Genomic DNA, 22,594 nt, shown 5'->3' with positions numbered 1-22,594 from the left:
TCAGCCCTTAAGTTCACATATGACTCAATTTTTAAAAGTCATTTCTTATTGAAAAAAATCCAAGCATGAGAACATTTCCTCAGTGTCCTTTAGTTTTACCAACTTAAAAACTCAATGTTCCATGAATGTTCATGGCAAAAAAGTATTGTCCTGAGAGCAAAAAGGTCTTGACAGTCAGTGCTTTAAAGTCAAATCCAGGCCTTTTGCCAAATTCACAGCATAATGCATCATGTCACAAGTCTCCATTGGCTTCCATATTTCTGTCTCACAGGTTGAACATTTTAGAATTTCTTACCCTTAGAGTCACAACTTCTGGTTAAAGTATTATCTCCAAGAGGACCTTGTTAAAATTGAAATGGTCCTTTGGAAGGTGTGGGTTAGGAGGAAAATTAATGTATAAATGCCTTTTAGTTCTTCAGATTATTTCTATTCTCCTAAGAATCTGAAAAAGCAGGGCTTAAAAGAATTCATAGGTTCTTCAATTTAGAATTAGAATGAATCTTAAAACTCATCCAGTCCATCCATCCATCCCTTTTACCAGATAAGAAAACCGAGGTCAAACACAAAGGTAGCAAATGGAAAATTTTGATTTGAACCCAAATCTCCACTCTAAATTCAGAACTCTTTTTAGTGTATCACTCTGCTTTAGACATTTCTTAACTCCTTGTTGTATATAAGAATACAGGACAAGTTTTGATTGGCAAAAAAAGTGGGGGAGGCAAAAAAGGCCAAAAGAAAAAAAAGGACATGAAGGCAGATACAGGTTAAATTCCATAATGCAAAAGTGGACATTGAGACAGATACCAGGTAAATTTTCAGTTAAGGGTAGAAAAGAAAGAAAGAAGGAAAGGAAAGAGTGAAGAACCTTCGGAAGGTAAGTGAGAGACCTGAAAAAAGAATTTAATTTACTTTACTCAGTTTTCTGTCAGGCTAAGATTCAGTGTCAACTTTGCTCTATATGGTACTGTTTTTATCCAATTATCAATGTATCAGTTTTATTATGAGTTTTAGCTAAGGCTATTCCAGAATTAAAACTATTCAAGCATATCAGGTTCCAGGTACAAAATAGTATTACTTTCCACAAACAATGGCAACAGCAATGGGTTTTGTCAAACTAGGAAGGAAGCATAAATGCATCTCATAAACTTTTACAATTTTGTCAATCTTAGCTAAGTAAATAACATGATTAATTCCTAGAGATTATATCTCAAAGTATAAAAGTTCCTTTAAAGAAGAAGTCTTTCTTTTACTACTTGGCAATAATCAATCAACAGCATGTTTCACTGTTAACTAGAATGCTGACATTGTCAACAGTAGTCATGAACAGATGCTCAAGCATGGCCCATAGCGCTTGCAAAATCAAGATGTTAACAGTGGTTCTAAATTTAACAAATAAAGCCTGCATCTATCCTTACATTTTCTTCAGTAGTTCATTATCCTTCTCCTACACTGTAAATGTAAATGTACCTGAAGGTTCTGACTTTGGCTCCCTTCTCATTTCTCTTGTAAAAATAACAATAGCAATATCTTATTCGACCTCACATTAATCCTATGAAAATGTTATTATGTGAGATATAGGCTATTATTTTCTTATCTTATAAATGAAGAGACTAAGACCAAAAGAGTTTAACTGATACCTTCTCCCTATAGAAGCTCATTTGTTCCAATGGCTCCAATTTTCAACTCTGTGCAAATGATTCCCAAAATGTATACTCATATATCAGCACACAAAGTTTTTCCAGTGGTTCAGTCTTGCATTGATAATTGTTGTAAATATCCATTTGCATGTTCTGCTTGCTCTTCAAATTCAAGAGTTCCAAAACAAAACTTACCTCCTCATCAATTCCATCCCCCTATTTTCCCTCTATACATATACCATCCTTTCTGGGACACCCATAAATTTAAAACCATGAGATCATTTATAACTCCTCTCTCCCTATCAGTCCCATATCCAATAAGTAACCAAATTCTGTTCATTGCTTCACAACTTGTCCAGCTCCTTCCCCGACTCACCCTTCATGCCACAGGCTGGGTTATCTTCTTAATGAACCATAGTGATTACATGGCCCCTTAACTAAAAAACTGTGCATGTCTCTCCTATTTCACAGTAAGATATCAGAAAGAATGGTGATAGAAATAAGAAAGTAATTGAAATATTCTTGTCAGAAATGTTAATGTTAACTTCATTACTAGTAGAAAGGAAATGAGACTGGCTATCTTCTTTTTGCCCAAACTGAGCAAAATAATGTGCAATTCTCAACAGTCAGACCCTGGGTCACAATCTTGGGATCTCTGTTCTAGATAAAAGTAGAGGTTGAAGAGTAAGTGTCACAGTGTGGAGACAGATAATTGCAACAAATTATTGGGAAATGGGAGCTATTAAGCTATTGACTATTATGACTAATGCTATATTAGAGCATTATCAATGGAGAAGACAATATGAATACATAGGTATATAGAAAATAAATGAAACTGATAAAAAGTAACTTTGGATGTGGAGTGGGGTACAGGTAGAAGTAGAAAGGGACCACAAAGAAAGTGGCTTTTGAACTGAGTTTTGAAGGAAATATGAAATGCCACAAAATGATTAAGGGGGTGGGGATGTGTATGTTGTTTGACTGCATGTATGTATATATGTGTGTGTTTATATGCCTGCATGTATGTATTATATATATACATATATATTGAATCTATATAAGTAGAATATATGTTTTTTGAGGGCAGGAACCATTTTATTTCTTGGCATTCACAACCTAAAGTTATACATTAAACAGAATTGGTGCTAAAGACATGTTTCTTAAATTTTTAAGTAAATTCAGTGAAAAGTTCACTTTAAACATCTGAAGCATTAAGACAACAGTTCTCCTAAACCAGTGATGGTGAATCCATTAGAGAACATGTGCACAAACTGCAAACTGCGTGAGAGAGGGAGGAGAACAGTCCCACCCTGTTTCTTTCTGGCTTTCTAGTAATGAACTCTGGAGAACTATGTGCTGGGGCAATGGATGGCATGCCCACAGAGAGGGCTCTGAGTGTCCCCACTGGCACATGTGCTATAGCTTCACCAACACAGCAAAGCAATCAGTGTTAGAAGAATCATTCCATGCTTCTTCCCTGGGAAAAATTCTCATTTTCTTTCAATTCTCCACCCAAAACTTATAGAAGGAGAGGTGACAACTGAATTTTCTTGGATTTAATTAGTATTGAGGATAGGTAAGGGAGAGTTTGCCACAAGTGATATGAATTTTTGTTAGCAAAATGAAATATTTAAATTAGAAGAGGTTTTTTCATTGAGCATTGCTTCTCTGCAAAATACCTGTGACAGCTGTCCATGGGTGTCTGCATATTCTTTATCACCCCTACATAAATTGCACATTTGTTGAAACAAATCTGCAGAAAAATGAGGAGACAGCACACCTTTCTGCATTTTCCATTTTAACATTAACTCAACAGCTACAAGAAGAAAGGTTTCCTAGTATTTACTCCAGGATATCTATATTCCTGAAACAATTAGAATGAGCCTTTCCTTTGAGAGCAACTCAGTCTTCCATGAACCTTTACTCAATTTCGGGGTGGAGGCTGGAGAGCTCAGCGGTGGAACCAGCCACCTGTTATCAGAAAGAAAGCTAAATTGCATTTTAGCATCAGTAGATTCAATCTATATCTTTTTCTTCGTTCTATTGCTTTTATTCATATGGTCTTTACAACTTCACTCAAAATGTTATCCAGTCACCAGTTCCACAAACAGGACTTTTCAAAGCTTTACATTTACACTGAGGAAACTTTTCTAAAAATTCAATACAGCGATAAAGAGATATATCCTTTGCGTAAAACTCTATTAGCCAGTGATGGTACAAGAGAGTGAGGTAGAATGAAGGTTATATTTCATTGACTGAGAAATAAATACTGTGGGGAAAAGTTTTCCTACCAAAAGGAATGAAAGGGGAAAAAGCTCTTTCTATACTGGATGCATAAAGTGTACAGAGATACATAATATGTACTTTCTCAATTATTGACAATATCATTGGAGATTTTTCCTCTCTCTGATTAACTAGTTAAGTCTTTTCTATGGCACACTTCCAACTGGCAAATCTATGTATGCGTTTTTCACTTTGAGGAAATATATATGCCTCAAGACCATCAATCAAGAATTGACAGAAGCCATTTATTGTTGTTGCTCAGTCGTTTCAGTCTTATCTCACTTTTCCTGACCCCATTTGGGGTTTTCTTGGCAAAGATACTGAAGTGGTTTGCTGTTTCCTTCTCTGGGAGAGAAGGCATTTACCTAGCCTTAAAATTTAGATATGGTGCTGGCTAATATCTATACTGGAGAGGCAGAATGCTATGATGTATAGAGAGCTGGTCTCAGGGTCAGGAATACATGACTTCCAATCCTGCTCCTGCCACATGCTTGCTGTGTCATCCCAGGCAGCTCATATAACCTGTATGCCCCAAAGCAATACTTAAAGCTGAAAATTGCAGAGGAAGGGCCAACCTGCATTGGTAGAAGGAATTTCTCATTGTTTTTTTCTCCACATAAATGAAATAATGTCTTTTTTTTAGTCTCTCCTATTGAAAAATCTCAACATTAAGCAAAATGAACATCTGCTAAAAGGGAAGAGGTAAAGGACCTGATTTTTTCAGTCAATCAATAAAACAACCATCCACTAAGTGCGTAGTATGTAACAGAGTCTGGGATTACAATGACAAAAACAAAACCATACAGGCCCTCGGGGAGCTTGTTCTATCAGGGTCCCAAGATCCCACACCAGGTCTCCAATATTTAGTGATCTTTGATTAAATTAATGTGGGTACCCTAAGAAATGATGAACAGGATGATGACAAAAAAATTCCTGGAAAGATTTATATGTATTGACAAAAAGTGAAGTGAACAGTACTAGGAGAACATCATACACAGTGACAACATTAAAGAACGATGATTGACTGTGAATGACTTGACTGTTATCAGCAGTGCAAAGATCCAGGACAACTCCAAGGGACTCATCACGAGAAAGGCTATCCATCACCAAAGAAGGAACTGACAGAGGGGTCTGCATGTAAATTAAAGGATTCTTTACTTTATTTCCTTCATGAACCTTTTTTTTGGTGTAAGTGACATATGTCTTCTTTCACACATGAGGAACATGAAAATTTGTATTGTATGATAACATATGTCCAACCTTTATCATATTGCCTTCTGTCTTAGTGAGGGGAAAGGGCAGAGGGAGGGAGAGAATGTGAATTTCAAAATGTCAGAAAATGAAGAACATATTTGTATCTACATGTGATAAGGAAACAACATAAAATAAGAAACATTTATATGGATATTTCCTCTAAGAATTATGATTATAACTATTCTATGTCTTTTAGTAAATAGATCTTCCAGCAGAGTCCAACCTAGTGATGCATATCTCTAAACTTGGATTGGACAACAGACATTCAGACTTATACTCTATGCAAAGCTTTTCAACTTTATTATTAGTAATAACAATCATGATAATAATAACAGTTCATATTTATAAAATATTTAATAATTATATATGTATATGTATGGATATACATAGATATATTACTTAATCCTTACAAAAACTTTTTGAAATAAATTCTAGCAAATGATTTACACTTATATTTGCTAGATATATCCTGTGCTTGAAGTCAAGAAGACTCATCTTCTTGAGTTTAAATCTGGCCTCAGATACTAGTTGTGTGATCTTGGGCAAGTCACTTAACATTTGGCCTCAGTTTCCAGATCTGCAAAATGAATTTGAGAAGGAAATAACAAATCACTCCAGTAGCTTTGCCAAGAAGTCATCAAATGGGGTTACAGAGAGTTGGACATGACTGAATAACAACAGATGTGCCAGGTACAAAGGATGCAAATACAATGAATGAAATGGGAAAAGAAACAATATAAATAAGAATAAGAAAAAATATAAGTAAGTATACATACATATAATCCTCATTTTACAAAAATATAAAAATGAGGCTGAAGGGTTAAAAATGACTTGCCCAGGACATCTAGGTGACTCAGTAGATGGAGAACCAGGTCTGGAGATGGGAGATCCTGGCTCTAAATCTGACCTCAAACTTTTGTGGCCCTGGGAAAGTTATTTAACCCCAACTGCCTAGACTTTATGACTCTTTTGCCTTGGAATCAATAATTAAGTATTGATTCTAAAAATGGAATGTAAGGGTTTTTAAAAGATGGATAGGGACTTGCCACGGGTCAGATAAGAGGAAGATTCAAACTCAGTTCTTTTTTATTATGAGTACAGTTTTTTTTTTTTTATGTAATACCATCTAGCTGCCTCTGTGGCAGTGTATGCTGGAGGACTTCTTTTCTGGTATAGCTTTCTAAAGTCCAGGATCACCTCCATGACACCCTGATTCACAAAAATAAGCTATTATAAAATTAATGTAAGAAAAACTTTAAAAAATCAACTAAATAAACCATGGAATTTTCCCACTTTGGAAGGATGTCATGGATAATTTCAGAGAAGATGTGATCAAGGCTACAGGTCTATTTATCAGGTGGAGGAAAAGTAGTGATGCATCGGGACACTTTGGTGGCCAAAACAGACAAAAATGGTTCCAGAATAAAATGTCTCACTCAAAAAGGTGGTGAAGTCCTCCGAGGTGAGGACGATGTCTTTTCTTTTGTGCCATAATACTTAATTTGCTTCTGAACATGCAGTAAATAAGCAGTAAGCTCTCACTGAAAGCTAAAGTGAACGGAGGTATTTTTTTTAATTCCATATAGTGGGAGATCAGTTGCCTATCATTAATGCTAATCCATCATTTATTTGTGTCCTTAGAGCATTTTCTAGGCAGCAGAGATGATGGAAGTAGTACAACTAATTAGCTTCTCTATCGTGGAACAAACTAATTCAGTGTCTAGGGCATGGGTATCAAAGTGGGCTCTAACAGCCACAAGCAGCCTGAAAAACTCATGTGAATCCAAACCAGATTAAAATGTAATTGGAAAATGTTTTTTTTTAAATAAACATACAATAGAGAGATCATATTAATTTGTGATTTTCTAAGTTAATAGGCAGCCTTCAGGAAACAAATTTTATTTGAGTTTGACCACACTGGACTACTTGAGTCATCTGTCCCCTTCAGAATGAAGGATGAAAGACAATTGGTCTAAGGGATGACAAAATACTTGGACACCATAGCCTAGCTTTGCATTTGGGGGATGTTTGCAGTTTATTTTGGTCTGGGCCAATGATCTAAATTTTATGAGGAGAGAAAGATAAGATAGGCAAAAGGAAACAGAATCAGCATTTAGGCTTAGTCACAAAGGTGGCTACTCTCTTCTTGTTCCTATTTCTCAAATATCACCTGGAACTATGTGTGACCATCAACTAGCCACTTAACTATTGTGATTCTGAGTTTACTCTTGTATAAAATGGAGATAATATTTGCACTACTCCACTTACAAGTTTGTCCTACAAATAGCACTTTTTAAACCTTGAGGTATGATAAAATGTAAATTTTTAAGGCTATGAACCCAGAGACACATGATAAAAGTGTAAGATAATAATAATAATAAATAATACTTCCTCATATGGCTTAAAAACCCATTCTCGTTGTTTTATAGTGGACCAGATAGGTGAACCACCTAATTTATGTGATACTATTGGTAAATGAATTGCTTCATATAGATGAATTTTCCAGACAATTTAAATCTAACCTTTTTGCACTGCTTTTTTTTTTCATTTTAAGCTTTTTCTGTAAATCTCTCAGGCACCTTAAAGTTCCCTGTCTTTTTGGGGCTAAGTATAATGCACATTTTTTAATCTTTTTATTTTCAGTGCCTAGTCTTTGAAATATGTACATTTTTATCCTTACACTAAATGGTTCCCAAAAATTTTTTGCTGTGGTTTTAAGTTCTGCATCTGTTAGTTATCTTTATTCTATCTCCTCCCTCATTGATAGGATATCTTGCTTCCATCAGTGTACCTACCTGAAGCAGTGCTCCTCCTGAAATGCTGTTTCAAATTTACTATGGTCAAAGAACCTAGACTAAAGGGTTTTCAGAATGATGAGGTTCAATGGACTCCATGAGAAACTTGCACTTTTCTATTCCTGACAAGTAAAAAAAACCTTCAGCAAGTTGATTAGCAAACCAAGAACTTGTCAAAGGGAATCTAAATTAGTTGTTACTCAGATGGATCAACAGGATAATCTCAGGCTAAATATCAGATAATTCTCATAGCAAAAGGTCAGTTTAAGGATCAGAAACAAGTATGAATTTTAGGGCAATAAACCAATGTAGATAAAGAAGATTTCAATGATTGGGAACTGAAATAAGTGGATCAAGGGATAGAGCTCTAGACTCGGAGTCAAGAAGACCTGAGTTCCAATTCTATGACTCCTCTTCCTGAGTTCAAATCTGACCTGAGACACCAACTGTGTGAGTCTAGACTAGTCCCTTAAGCCTGTTTGTCTCGGGTTTCTCATCTGTAAAATGCTGGAGAAGAAAATGGAAAACTATTCCGGTATTTCTGTGAAGAAAAGGCCAAATGGCATCACAAAGATCACTTCAGACATGGCTGAAAAATGATGTAATAACAAAAACTACAGAGTTGGAGTGGGTTTCACTGGAGAGGCTGGGAATTTGGAATCAGCAAAGATTTAGGTGTAAGTTGCCTCTGATTCTTATGGCAATGTAATCATGCACGAGTGTGTCAATTTCTCTATAGTTTCCATATCTATTAAATGGGGACAACATGTTGTCTATCTTACATGGTCAATGAAAGAATCAAGTTAGATAATATATGCAGAGCACTTTGTAAACCTTCAATCCTAATACAAATTACAGAAGAAGATGGGCAGGTGTAGGACCATGAATTTAGAGAATACCGTTGTCACCCAAAGTTTTCAGTATGCTTAAGTAGCCAGCAGCTTCCACCTGATTAGTTCATCTATTCAGCCTGAGCTTCCCAAAGCTAGAGCCCCTGTTCCTATAAATGGGGTGGGAAATGAAAGTGCATAAGCATGGAAGTTGGTGATATTTGTTTTGACGACTAAAAAGCAATTTCTGTTCTCTGTCCCAGTGCTTCAGTGTTTTGTGGTATGAAGATGACCTTAGATGATCAGAAGCTAAACCAGTAGAACAGGAACTTTGCTCTGTTTTACCAACAAAGAAAGTCTTTGTGTATGAGTCTGCTAATAAACTGGATCTTCTGGCTGAGGACCAGCCTGGTTAAGCAAAGAGATACTACTGGCCACTAAGTGATGGATTCTTTATGAAGTCAAACTCATGGACTCTTTATAGAAACAACTGTCGGGAGCTTTTGGCAAGAGGCCAGTAGAACACTGATTTGACTGAATCTTATTGAATAAAGCAGACATAACTTCTGTTATAAATATTCCCTTGAGGCAGTGGTGCATACTTAATGGGGAAATGCAAGCATATGGACTTTTGTGGCAATTTTCTATTTCAATACAAACTGGAGATCTATTTCAGTCATTTCTAAAATCCAAAAATATTTTCAACGATAACCCTCCAGTTCCAGATTGCCCTCTTGACAACGTGAGTAAAGAATTAGCCTTGAAGCCAAGATGTGGGTCCAACTCCTGCTAGGGATACATACTGGTTTCATGATTCTGGGGAAATTAATCTCTTAATGCTTTAGACTAGAGGTGATTCCCCACCCTCACACACACACACATTTGGAGCCACAACACTCCCCAGTACAATCCAAACCAGAATAAAATGTAAATAAGAAATAGTTAACAAAATATGTAAAAAATACAATAGAAAAAAGATAATACTTTTATATGGTTTTCTAAGTTAATATGCTACTGTAGAGATCTTTATGTATAATTTAATGGCTCCATTTCTATTTAAGCTTGACATTACTGCTTTATGCAACTTTCCAATACCATAAATGACAAAGAATGAATGTCTTTAATGAATACAATGTACAAAACATTCTGCTCATAGATGGTGCTATAAAACCCATATAATAAGCAAACCAGTAAAGCTAAAGTAATAAGGCATCTTGAGGGAGAGAAGAGGAAGCATGCACCTATCAAGAAAAACTACTATCCCTTTGAACAGGGCTAATGACTGTAGTCAAGTGCCCTCCACCATCATCCTGGGAAGCAACCTCTGTGGAGATATAGCCTACTAACTGCTCCTGGCAGGTACTACAGCCATAGCTCCTGGAGATCCAGGAAAGAAAGTTCCTGTCAACAAAAGCCTTGGCACTTTCAGATGGTTCAGCCTCAGGGGTGCCACACTCCTAACTCCACTGGATGTAGAAGAGATATCTGTACTTAAAGTTTGCATATGCCCTGTCAGTGGCCTGGGAAGGAAGCACTAGCCATTCTGAAGTTCCTAGGGGAGGCCTAGAGGTAATAGCCAGAGTCAAGGGTACTTGGGAGCAGCCTAGACACAAAAGAAGAAACTAAGAAGGCAAAAAGCAGAGACTTGATAATATCTGCTAATCCTGTCTAGTGTGATCAAGGGGTGCTTGAAGGTTTAGTGTTCAGGATGAGTGTTCATAAAGCAAAATTGTCATGTGTATGACTGATTTCCAGAACATAGTGGACATCTCCTTTAAAATTCTAGGTAACTGTGGAGAACAAAAGTGGTATAGAGAGGGAGGGAGGAAAAGAGAAGAAGAGATAGAGGAGGAGAGAAAGAGAGAGAGAGAGAGAGAGAGAGAGAGAGAGAGAGAGAGAGAGAGAGAGAGAGAGAGAGAGAGAGACAAAGAGAAGGAGAGTGAGGAGAGAGAAGAAAAGGGAAAGAGGAAGAGACAGAGACAGAAAAGAAGAGGGAGAATAAAAAGAAAAGAGAGATGGGGAGGGAGAGAGAGAAAGGGGAGAAGCAGAGAGAGAGAGAGAGAGAGATACCATATACTGCAAAAAACATGTTTTCCTGATCTTATTTTTCAATTGTGGTTTCTTATATACCTAATCCCATTCTTTCTGGATATTCAACTCATTCATATCCCTCAGTTCTGTTTTAGTATCTACTGCTACCTCTTTCCTCAGCTTTGACTTTTATTTTTCAGCTCTTTTTCCACCTCATTTTTTGCTCTCAATATCTTCTAGATGTCTACTAGCAGAACCCAGGTGGAGCTCTTGTTCTCCTTTCTAGTCTACAGATAATGCCCATTAACTCTCCTATCTCGCCAGAGATGAACTTTAATTCACTGAGAACCAGCTTTCTAGGGGATATATCATAGTCTAGTCTTGTATATAACATCACAATTATCCTACTAAATCATGTGATGAAGAATTGTTCATTGTCCTGAAGTATTAAATCATGTGGTATTGGAGTAAAGAGATCTTTGAAGGGTGGTGAGGTAAAGGAAGGTTTCATAGAAAATATAGTTGGGAGCAGAGGGAATTAATGTAAAAAATAACATATGACCAGATTATGTAGGGCCTAGAATATCAGACAAAGGAATTTAGACTGGATGTGGCATAAAATGAGAGGACTTCAATAAATCAATGAATATTTATTAAGGACCTGCTTTGTGCCAGATACTGTCATAAATGCTAGAGATACAGAAAGAGGCCAAAGATAGTCCTTACTGTCCCTCCCCTCAAGGAGCCTTCATTCTAATGGCTTTTAGGGTCTTTGAGCACAGGAATGGTATATGATTATGTATATGTACAAGCAGGATTATTAAGACAAGTTTTTTAAATCTTTTTTGTTTAAATTGGTGTCTCAGTGTTGCATTCTATAACAATAATTTCCAAACTATTCTCTTCCCATAGAACTATCCTCCCTTGCAAATAAACCTTTCTTGAGGAGGTTGGGTGACACAGTGGATGAACCTGGAGTCAGGGAGCCATTGAGTTCAAACCCAGCCTCAGGAACTTACTAGTGGTATGACTGAACAAATAGCAATCTATTCATCACAATATCTTCAACTGTAAAAAGAGGATAAAAATAATAGCACCTACCTCCCAGGATTGTGAGATCAACTGAGATTTGTAAAGCATTTGACACAGTCCCTAGGACTTTGTAACTGCTTTAAAATGTTTGTTTTCTTCCTTCTCTTGTAATGAATGAATGAAAACTTCTTTATTTAGCACCTACACTGTGTTCTAGGGAAACAAATACAAAAGTGACATAGTTCCTGCTCTCAAGGAGTTTTTTTTTCCTTTTTTCTATTAAATTTTTATCTTTAAAAATTTTCCATGATTCTATGATTCATGTTCTCTCCCTCCCCTCATCCCTCCCCACTCCCAGAGATGACAAGCAATTCCACTGGGTTATACATAAAAAAATATACACATATATATATATATATATATATATATATATATAAAATCACTCAAACCCATTTCCATAATATTCCTTTTCATAAAAGAGCAATCAAGGAGTTTTTAGTACAGGAAGACAACACAAGGGGTGGCCAGGGAAGGGACTTAGAGCCTGGAAAATCAAAGGAGAATCAGGCCTGGCAACACAAATTGCTATTTTGATGCCCTTTCCCGAGGCTTGGATTATTGCATTGCATATATTTGCTTTAAATTACTGTTGTCAGAACAAGAAAAAGGAAGAAGAGGAAAAATATAAGATATATATGTGATACCTATAGATTAGTTGGACCATTTTTATCATTAGGCAACATGAAAAAAGCCTCTTGGCAGTTTGGGGAGTTATGTAGCTGTCTCATATTGGCAGAGACCCTTTCAGAGAGGCTCTGTGCCCATCTACCTGAGATAAGAGGGCAATATCATGAAAGTTAACACAGCTGTATTGTTTATCGTCTCATCATTATCCCAGCATCCTGTGGGACAGGGGATGGGCTCCAACCTTTGGTTTCATTGACATAAAGACGTCCCTGGAGGAACATCCCTTACTAAAGGAGTTTGGAATCTTCTATACTACCAAAATACTTAGAATCTCTCAGAGCACCTAGAGGTTTGTTCACCTAGCTAACATATGTCAGAAGTGGGACTCGAACCCAGGTCTTACTAGCTTTGAAACTGTCTTTCTATGCACTACCCCCATGACACCTTCTAATTGCCTACTTACAAATCAACTTACAAAAAACAAAACAACAAAAGTATTTCTATTTCATATATTTGAGTAGTCTTCCAAATTAATAGGGAAATATATTATGAATATATTCACAAAAGTAATATTTAGCTATGCTACACTGGATTCTTTTTTTCATGTTGCCTAATGAGAAAAATGGTCAAAATAATCGGTAGCACCTAATTAGCATGGTATTGCTCCTGATTTTAAAGCTTAGTTAGAAAAAAAGGCACACGTAGAAAATATGCTCATTACAGGTCTATCAAATATTCTTTTAGACCCCAGAAAAGGGAGTCGTTCTAAAAGGATTTCATCAGTCCCTCTAAAATAAAACTAAAGAAAAAAGGACGGAAACACAAATTGCAATACTAATCCCCTTAATTGGACTCTCCACTGGTAAATATTACAACCATCCCCCTTAAATAGCAGTGCCTCCACAGGATCCATAACTTTATCAGTGACTATTTAAAATTAATGAACCAAGACCAGCTCATATTTTTGGTTATATTTCAATAAAAATGTATCATTTTGTCAGCCAGTGGTTCCAAAATATAGGGGCAAATGCTATTCATTCCAAATTATTCAACTTGTAAGAGTAAACATTATAAAAAATAACCCTTAGTAATTCACATTGCCTTTTCTCAATTCCACAATAATAAGAGAGGAACACTCATCCAGCCAAGCTAAGAAGCCCAATGGAATTGTGAAATGTAGTTTCTTTCCTTATGCAATCTGCTAGATTTCAGTTGTAAATGAGACCCCAGACTGAATGGATTGTTACATTCTCCCCCTGCATGCCTATGGGAAGATCTTGTGATAATGTGGGAAATAACTCCTGCCACCACCTCCAGAACATTTGTTTAATTGACATTTGTTTGCATAAATACAAATATATATCTTGGTAGGAACAATTTAGAAATGCAACCATTTGTGACTTTCAGAAAGTGTGTTAACAGTGATGAATGGAGGGGCTACTTGGTCGTAATATATCTAGACTATGTTATGCTCCAAGTATAATCATCCTGCTTGTTTTGCCATCACTACCTTTCTCTCTGTTGTGATTTCATGGTCCTTGTGACTCTATGTTGAAATTACTTTGTTAAAATAGATGTCAGGGTAGGGTTTTTTGTTTCTTTTTGTTTTTCCAAAGGAAGAACACACTGCAAATTTATCATAATGCAACTAATAGTAACTGGATGGAACCATGGACTTCATCTATTTTAATCAAAACCAAATCCATTGTGTTACAGATAGGGATAGAGCTAGAATTCAAACCCACATCTTCAGGCTTCAAATCAAATATTCTTTCTATGGACCCAGGCTATCTTCTTTCTATCCATTGTACAGATAAAAGGAAGTACAAAGTATTTCACTTGGGGTTATGAAGCTCTATGCCAGAGATGTAGACTTTAATGCCAGCACTCTCATGGTTGAAATTTGATGTTAGTATTAACTAGGCAGATTCCCCTATAAAGAATTTTAAAATAATGCCTCAAATCAAATTCTGAAGTGGCAAAGTCGACAAAAGGTAAGGATAAACCATTTTCCAGACCAAAAACAACTTGGGAGATTGGAAGGAGATGGCTGTGACAATGGGGTTGGGGCTGGCAGCACCAGTGGAGGGACCATGGAGGCAGCAACAGCAGCAGCAAGTAAGGGATCAGTGAAACCAGAATCAATAAATATAACTGGCAGCTGGTCAGAAAGAGATTACAGGGGACATGCATGCTAGTACAGAGCACAGGATAGGGGCACTCTATTACCTATGCTCACTCCAGGATATAATTCTAGAGCATAGGAGCACTTGTATTCCTTCTGGAATGAGCAGGGGCCTGAGGTGCTGTATGACTTGCTGTTCCCAAAATCAAGGGTTCTTTCTAGGTAAGGACAAAAGTATAAACCATTGACCATACCTCTATCCAGATCACACTACCTTGAAAGTACCAAAAACTTCCAAATGCAAGAACTAGCTGTGAAAATAAGAATGTGAAAAAACCTGAAGCTTAAGATAGTATCCTCCAACCCCAGGAACACAGCTCAACTTCAACATAATGTGTAAATGAATAAAAAGAATCCTACCATTAAAAACCACTATGTTGATGGGGAAGATCAAGACATGTAAAAAATAGACTCGAATACGGGACTACAATCCCCACAAGCCTTTGCTCCACTTCCATAAAATGCTTTGTAATCTCACAGGAATTCTGAGCTGGGCCGAGATCAAGGAAGGATTTAAGCTGGTGGCAAAGGTTTTTGGGGCTCTTTTGGACTTCCGTTTTGGAGCAGATGCATCTCTTTTGTGATGTGAGGTTATCTGGCCTAGGCACATGTTTTTTCTTATTCTGTATTTTCTTTAATCTTTAACTTTTAATAAACCTCTAAAAAAATATAATACTCCTTGCAGAGAGAAACTAATTTCTACCTGCCTCAGTCTCCCTATATTCCTAAATTTTCATCTTTACAGTTACAAACTAAAAAAAAAAAGACAATGATGTCAAAAAAAAGCTACCAAAAAAGCCTCAAAGAAAAAGGGAATTGGACACAAAACCAACAAGAATTCTGAAACAGCATATGTATGTGTCTATGTGTGTCTGTGAGTGTGTGTGTGTGTGTGTGTGTGTGTGTGTATGTGTGTGTATGTAAGAGGGCATCAGGGAGACTCAGGGGATATAATGTCAGGAATAAAGAGGAAAATTCCTAGTTTTAAATCTGGTCTCGGACACTTCCTAGCTGTGTGACCCTGGGCAAGTCACTTTACCCACATTGACTAGCTGTTACCATTCTTTTACCTTAGAACTAATACATAGCATTGATTATAAAATGTAAGGTAAGGATGCTTTTATTAATCAAAGAAGAGTTCTGAAGGGAAAAAATGGAAAAAAAACATAAGAATGATAGGAGAAAATACTGAAAACACAACTAACAATTTGGCAAAAGAAACACAAAAATAATTGAAGTAACACCTTAAGAAAAAGAATTGGACTGATGAAACAAACTCTTTAAAAGCAGAATTGGTGAAATAGAAAAAGGGGCAAAAAAGTTCACTGAAGAAAACCATTACATAAAAATTAGAATTAGGTAAGTGGAAGCTAATGATTCCATGAAACATCAAGAAATAGCAACAACAAAAAAAAAAGTTAGAGAAGAAAAAAATATGAGAAAATCTGAAATATCATCCTGGAAAAATAAATGACCAGAAAAAATAGGTCAAAAGATATTTTAAGAATTACTGTACTCTCTGAAAACCATGATCCAGGAACAGGCCTAGATATCATAATTCAAGAAATTTTACATTAAAATTGCCCTAATATCCTAGAACAAAAAGGTAAAATAGAAATTGAATGAATACATTTGCTATCTCCTGAAGATATCCCCAAAAGGGGATTAAATAAGACATTCACAAGTCACTGAACATTTTTTCAAAGGAGGTTGGTTTTTGCAATAACAGGATGTGCAGCAAGGAGATAGTGGAATTTGTATTCTCTGATTATGATTCACCCTTTGTCTCTTTCTGAAACCAAGTCTGGTGAGTAATTCATCAGGATATGGAGATTCAAAATGGCTAGGAATTTTTATGCCCCTAGATGATCAGAAAGCTGTTAGAGAAGCCCTAAAGTCCCAGAATCAGTTTTATCCCCCATATAGGCTAGAAAGGGAGAGGTGTAGAAAAAGCTGCATCAAGGAAGTTGCAGCTAATAAATTCTGTGAGTTCATTTTGTCCTATCATAATCCAAGATCAAATTCTGTCCCTAACATTAAGTAACTTCATGATCCCAGGCAAATGACTTAATCTCTATGTGCTTTGGAGGTTCTCTAAGGCTTACTGTGATCTGCATAGCAGAGGAAAATTATACTCAAGAGTTCCACTGAAATTATAGATCTTCCCATGTTTCTACTAACTATAACATAATTTACTAAAAAGGGCCATAAGTTACATGTGTGGGACATTAACCAAAAGGTTTTCATTAAGATAATGCTAAGATTATATTAATAGAAGGTCCTTTTAGGGATTGACCTCTCAGAACATTATTGGTGAGAAAGCTAGTATACTTTCATTACTGATTAAAAAAAAGAAGTGTTTGCACACAAAGATTGACCATGTACTAGGGAATAAAAAAATGCAAACAAGTGCAAAAGAGCAGTAATAATAAATGCAACCTTTTCAAACCACAATGCAATAAAAATAACAATTAGTAAGGATATTTGGAGAGGCAATTGAAAAAGTAATTGGAAATTCAATAATATGATTCTCCAAAATCATTTAAAGAACAAATCATAGAAACAATTAATACTTTCATTAAATAAAATGACAATAAAGAGACATATTTTAAAAATCTATGGGATGCAGCTAAAGCAGTCCTTAGGGGGAAATTTATATCCTTGAGTTCATATACTAATAAATTAGGGAGGGCAGAGATCAATGAATTGGGCATGCAAATTAAAAAATTAGAAAGTGAACAAATTAAAAATCCTCAGATGAAAACTAAATTAAAGATCCTAAAAATTAAAGGAGAAATTAATAAAATTGAAAGCAAAAGAACTACTGAATTAATAAATGTAAATCTTGAAATTTCTCAGACTTGTGAATGTTAAAAATTTCCACATTGAGGAATCCACCATTGGAACAAATTCCCTACTGGAAACATTCCCCATTTTGATGTGAGAACTCGCCAGGATCAGAAATTGAAGAACCTCTACTCCACCCGAACTTTAGACTGCTTTAGGGAAAAAAACTCCTTGCTATGGGAGGACCTCTACTCCACCTGTACTTAAGACTGCTTTAGGGGAGAAAACTCCTTGCTAAACAATGAAAGTACTTGGACCCATGCTTATGATGAGGCAGGGAGTTCTTTGAACCAGGCCTGTTTTTTAGAATTAATACAATGGGATGCTATGTACCTAAAAGGATGGGGCAAGTTTTCTCTTAATGAGATTAGTCGACTCAGCTGTGTTTTCTCTGGTTCAGACTTACTGAGGGGATTAGTTGACTTAGCTGGAATTCAGATGGGCTGTCTTTTAGAAAACATCTACGGTGATTGGTAGATGGAAGAACTTAGGGGAGGTGACATGGAAAAAACCTCCTATATAAGAAGAGGAATCTCCTGAGCAAAAGATCCTTGGAGGCTTGGAGAGGCTTGGAGATCCTTGGATCCTTGGAGATAGATCCTTGAAGATAGATCCTTTTGGAGGAGGCCCTTTGAAGATCTCTTGAGAAGAAGTCCCTTGGGAGGCTGACTCTGGCTGGAACCCCCTCAGGGGAGATTCTGTTCCCCAGACATCCTTGCTTAAGACAAATCTTATAGTGAGTGATAACTGACTGGTTTCTCTCTTAAGGCTTAGGCCAGGGTTGGCCAGGCCTGCCCTGGCCAACCTATTTTTTCTCAATAATTCTTTTTCTCTCTCCTTCTCCTTTTCTTTAATTCCTCGTTGTATTATTAATTAAATTCTCTAAAAAACCCAGTTGACTTGGGCATATTCATAATTTGGGAATATATTCCCTGGAGACCACCATATATTTGATTTAAAAACCAAGACACTGTAGTGAAATATAATATCTGTGGTCAAATTTACTCATCCTCTCTTATATCTATCACAATTTATATCTTCCACCATTTTAACTCACTACAGTTTACAACATCAACCATTTTAATTATAACATAAATAAGACTAGAAACTGGTACTTTGAAAAAACAAATAAAATAGACAAAGTACTGGTCAGTCCAATAAAAAAAAGGAAAGAAGAAAACCAAATTGATAGTATCCAAGATGAAAAGGGAGACCTCACCTCAAATGAAGAGGAAATTAAGGCAATCATTAAAAAAATATTTTGTCCAATTATATGACAATAAATATGGTCACCTAGGTGATATGGATGAATATTTACAAAAATATAAATTGCCTAGATTAACAGAAGAAGAAGTAGAATACTTAAATAACCCCATATCAGAAAAAGAAATTGAACAAACCATCAAAGAACTCCCAAAGAAAAAATCCCCAGGGCCTGATGGATTCACAATGAATTCTATGAAACATTTAAAGAATAAATAATGCCAGTATTATACAACTATTTGATAGAATAAGCAAAGAAGGAGTGCTACCAAATTCCTTTTATTACACAAATATGGTACTGATTCCAAAACCAGGTCAGAAACAGAAAAAGAAAACTATAGACCAATCTCCTTATGAACAAAGATGCAAAAATCTTAAATAGAACACTAGCCAAAAGACTACAGCAAGAGATCACAAGAGTTATTCACTATGATCAGGTAGGATTTATAGCAGGAATGCAAGAATGGTTCTATATTAGGAAAACCATGCACATAATTGACCATATCAATAAGCAAACCAACAAAAATCACATGATTATCTCAATAGATGCAGAAAAAGCCTTTGACAAAATACAACACTCATTCCTATTGAAAACACTAGAAAACATAGGAAATGATGGGCCTTTTCTAAAAATAATAAACAGTATATATTTAAAACCATCAGCAAGCATCATCTGCAATGGGGATGAATTAGAAGTTTTCCCAATAAGATCAGGATTGAAACAAGGATGCCCATTATCACCTCTATTATTTAACATTGTACTAGAAACACTAGCAGTAGTAATTAAAGAAGAAAAAGAAATTGAAGGTATTAAAATAGGCAATGAGGAGACCAAGCTATCACTCTTTACAGATGATATGATGGTCTACTAAGGAATCCTAGAGAATCCACTAAAAAGCTAGTGGAAATAATCAACAACTTTAGCAAAGTTGCAGGATACAAAATAAACTCATATAAATTATCAGCATTTCTATATACTTTCAACTCATCCCAGCAGCAAGAGTTAGAAAAAGAAATTCCCTTTAAAATCACTATTGATAGTATAAAATACTTGGGAATCTACCTGCCAAGACAAACGCAGGAACTATATGAACACAACTACAAAACATTATCCACACAAAACTAGATCTAAATAATTGGACAAACATTAATTGCTCATGGGTAAGACAAGCTAATATAATAAAAATGACAATCCTACTCAAACTAATTTACTTATTTAGTTACATACCCATCAAACTACCAAAAAACTTTTTTATAGAATTAGAAAAAAAACAATAACAAAGTTTATTTAGAAGAAGAAAAGATTAAGAATATCAAGGGAAATAACAAGAAAAATGTGAAGGAAGTTGGCCTAGCAGTACCAGATCTTAAACTGAAATATAAAGCATTGATCATCAAAACCATATGGTACAGGCTAAGAGACAGAAGGAAGGATCAGTGGAATAGACTTGGCTTAAGTGACCTCAGTAATATAGTCTATGATAAACCCAAAGATCCACTATTTGACAAAAACTGCTGGGAAAATTGGAAAGCAGTTTGGGAGAGATTATGTTTAGATCAATATCTCACCCCCTATCCCAAGATAAACTCAGAATGGGTGAATGACTTGAACAAAAGAAGGAAAAAATAAGTAAATTAAGTGAACACAGAATAGTATACTTGTCATATCTTTGGGAAAGGAAAGATTTTAAGACCAAGCAAGAGTTAAAAAAAATTACAAAATGCAAAATAGATCATCTTTATTACATTAAATTTAAAAGCTTTTGTACAAACAAAACCAATGCAGTCAAAATTAGAAGGGAAGCAACAAATTGGGAAACAATCTTTATAACAAAGATCTCTGACAAAGGTCTAATCACTCAAATTTATAAGGAACCAAATTAATTGTACAAAAAATCAAGTCATTCCCCAGTTGATAAATCAGCAAGGGAAATGATAGGTAATTTTCAGATAAAGAATTCAAAACTATGAATAAGCACATGAAAAAAATGTTCTAAATCTCTTATAGTCAGAGAAATGCAAATTAAAACAACTCTGAGATATCACCTCACACCTAGCAGATTGGCTAACATGACAGCAAAGGAAAGTAATGAATGCTGGAGGGAATGTGGCAAAGTTGGGACATTAATGCATTGCTGGTGGAGTTGTAAACTGATCCAACCATTCTGGAAGGCAATTTGGAACTATGCCCAAAGGGCGATAAAAGACTGTCTGCCCTTTGATCTAGCCATAGCACTGCTGGGTTTGTACCCCAAAGAGATAATAAGGAAAAAGACTTATTCAAGAATATTCATAGCCACGCAGTTTGTGGTGGCAAAAAATTGGAAAATGAGGGGATGCCCTTCAATTGGGGAATGGCTGAACAAATTGTGGTATATGTTGGTGATGGAATACTATTGTGCTAAAAGGAATAATAAACTAGAGGAATTCCATGTGAACTGGAATGACCTCCTGATGCAGAGTGCAAGGGGCAGAACCAGGAGAACATTGTGCACAGAGACTGATACACTGTGATACAATCGAATGTAATGGACTTCTCTACTAGTAGCAATGCAGTGATCTAGAACTATTCAGAGGGACATATGAGAAAGAATGCTATCCATATCCAGAGGAAGGACTGTGGGAAAAGAAACACAGAAGAAAAAAAAAACCACTTGATCACATGGGTCAGTGGGGTGATGACTGGGAAAGTGAACTCTAAAAGATCACCCTAGGGCAGATATTAATAAAAAGGAAATGGGTCTTGATCCATGGCACATGTTAAACCCAGTGGAATTGTGTATTAGATATTGGAGAGGGTTGGAGGAGTGGAGAGAGGGAACATGAGTCTTGTAATTAAATACAAATTTAAAAAGAAGTGTTTGCAATATGTCCCAAGTACTCCAGTTTTTAATTTTATTAAATTAGCATTCTTCAGAGAATATTGTTGTAAATGAAGAGTTAAGAAAATTAGAAGCTGTCCTTACATTTTATGATTGTTTTCTTATTTTGGCTGAGTAATTACTCCTAAAAATTGTCATTAATATATTATTTTATATCACCTATATTTCTCACTGCATCCTTCCTCATTGCCCCACTAAGGGGAAAAAAGTCATTTTACCAAAGAATAAACAATGAAGAGGGGGAGAAACAGCAATATACCAAAGTTCACCAAATCATCAAGCAAAACTGGCATCTGAGTAGCACCTCCTTTGAAATGAAGGGACAAAGGTATATTTTCATCTCTCATTTTGGAAAGGGAAGGAAGGAAGAGAGAATAAACATTTGCATCATGCTTAGTATTTACCAAGCACTGTACTAAGAGCTTTACAAATATCATCTCATTTGTTCCTCACAATAACCCTGAAAGGTAGATGCTGTTATTATGCCCATTTTACAGTTGAGGAAGCTGAGGCAAACAGATGTTAAATGATTTGCCTCTGGTCACTCAGCTAGTAAAATTCTTCAACCTGGGCATTTGAGACCTTCCACAATCTGGTTCCAACATTCCCACTCATTGACTCTGTATTCCAGCTAAACTATGCTACTAGCTATTTCCCAGTCTTTTGGCCTTCAGTTTCTGTTTCCTCAATAGCAGAACAACATTCTGAGGTGCAATAAACAATGGTGACAATGGCTATTCCAAGAGGCAGGCTCTGTTACACAGAAAATAGTGTTTTGTGAACAGCAGGGCCCAATTTACAGCTGTGATTTGCCAATGTGCCATCTCCAGCTAGTGCATGTAATGAGATACAATATTAAAAAAATATT

Source organism: Monodelphis domestica, chromosome 5 (genome assembly GCF_027887165.1).
Source record: "Monodelphis domestica isolate mMonDom1 chromosome 5, mMonDom1.pri, whole genome shotgun sequence".
Classification (NCBI taxonomy): domain Eukaryota; kingdom Metazoa; phylum Chordata; class Mammalia; order Didelphimorphia; family Didelphidae; genus Monodelphis; species Monodelphis domestica.
This window is presented reverse-complemented; position numbering follows the sequence as displayed.